Source organism: Octopus bimaculoides, chromosome 4, assembly GCF_001194135.2.
Source record: "Octopus bimaculoides isolate UCB-OBI-ISO-001 chromosome 4, ASM119413v2, whole genome shotgun sequence".
Lineage (NCBI taxonomy): Eukaryota > Metazoa > Mollusca > Cephalopoda > Octopoda > Octopodidae > Octopus > Octopus bimaculoides.
This window is the reverse complement of record NC_068984.1, coordinates 85,266,544-85,268,235: the sequence shown is the minus strand read 5'-3', so window position 1 is coordinate 85,268,235 and position 1,692 is coordinate 85,266,544. Positions and strand designations below refer to the sequence as shown.

Genomic DNA, 1,692 nt, shown 5'->3' with positions numbered 1-1,692 from the left:
TATATGTATGTATATATATATACATATATATATATATATATATGGACTCGTAAAACTCTTATTCAACCCCTTGAATTCCTGATATCATTTCTATTCTGTGTAAGTCGGATCTTTTTATATATAAGCATATGTACATTTTTCGTATTAAATGCATTTAATATTTATTGTATATCGACTTGCCTAACTTGCTAATTCTTACATTTACTCCTATATATGCCGTAGAAGTAAAGCTACAGTTATTCATTTATTGGAATAAATGCATTGCAATTTTGAAGAAAATATGTGTTTTATGCAAAGCAATTAGCAGGAGAGCCCCGTGAAAATGAAAAGAAAGTGAGGTTTAATGCAATAGTATAATGATCGAAGTACAGCTAAATGGATATTTGAAAATAAAAGCAATCTAGATATTCTTTCTTATGTCATACCAAAGTTGTATGCAGAATACATTGGCTTGCCTTTATCTGTATATCGGCAAAAATGTTGTAAGAGCATTGTACTGTTCAAATATAAATGTAGTATGGAAATCGGTGAAATACAGAAACAGTTTAAATATCAGGACAGCAATATTTTCGATTATGCATTTACACACACATACACACACTCACAAACATATATATATATGTATGTATATGTATACATTTATACATATATACATGACGATAGCTGCCCCCTCGTTATCGAGTATGGCCATTGCACGAGGCTTAACTGTTATCGGTGCTGTGATCGAATGTGACTTTTTATCCCAGCTAAAGATCTACAATGTCTTGTACAGAATTGGCAGCTAAAATCTTTACCGGCAATAGCCGGCTGCAGTTGTAACTGGGCTTCATGTACCTTTGCATGTCGCTTAAGTCCTCCCGTCGAATTAAACTCCTTTCTACATATCTGACAGATTTGATTAGTATGGTGTGTAGCACCACCAACAGTGGCCTGGTTGTCAGTCATCTGCCTCGCTTTATGACTACGAGGATGATTCTTGAGTCCAGCTTTACTGAGGCAGGGTCTTATACAGACACTGCATGTGAGCATCATAGGAAGACCCTTACCATCTGGAAGTGCAACAGCGATGCCCTTCCTGACATCCATCCTTACTTTCTCATGCGCAACTCGAGATTTCTCAAAAGTAGCTGTCCCCTCGTGCACAATCCTTCTCCACCTGCTACGGTCAATAGCTATGCCCTCCCATGTGTCAGGAGAGATGCAACCATCTCTTAAGGAGGCCTTCGGCAAGTCCTTATGCCTCATTTTTGGTTTATGTGGAGGTCGTTCTCATTTAACTAACTCTCCATAAAACAGTTGCTGTTTTTTTTTTGATGACCACTCAGATGACCACTCCATCTGAGCCTTTGCTTTAACACAGGAGCTTTTAAACTTTCACACCGAGAGCTTTCCAATATTTCAAGATCACTGATGCGGTCCTCCCACTTAATGCCATAGATCCGTCTGAGACACATATGATGGAAACGTTCCAGTTGTTTAAGGTGGTATCGATATATGACCCACGTCTCGAATGCATAAAGAAGAGAAGAGAGCACGCATGCCTTGTACACCTTTATCTTTGTCCTCCTGCATATGTCTCGCCGACTCCAGAGGCGCCTTTCTAGCCTTCCGAAAGCATCACTTGCTTTCCTAATTCTATATGGAATTTCAGTATCCAAATTGCTATATCTATTAACAGTGCTTCCCAGGTAC

At 38.6% G+C, this 1,692-nt stretch overlaps 1 protein-coding gene across 3 annotated transcripts in view; it reads left to right on the top strand.

The window, feature by feature from the left end:
• The window catches only part of LOC106870725 (uncharacterized), a 12,624-nt gene that overhangs the window by 3,918 nt on the left and 7,014 nt on the right, over positions 1 to 1,692 (top strand). Inside the window, exon 1 of one of the 3 annotated variants that reach the window (XR_001409560.2) lies at positions 58 to 99. The exons of the other annotated variants lie outside the window; for them this stretch is intronic. The gene's annotated coding sequence lies outside the window, so the exon portion shown is untranslated. Of the gene's footprint in view, positions 1 to 57; positions 100 to 1,692 lie in introns of those variants that run through there. 3 annotated transcript variants of the gene reach the window in all.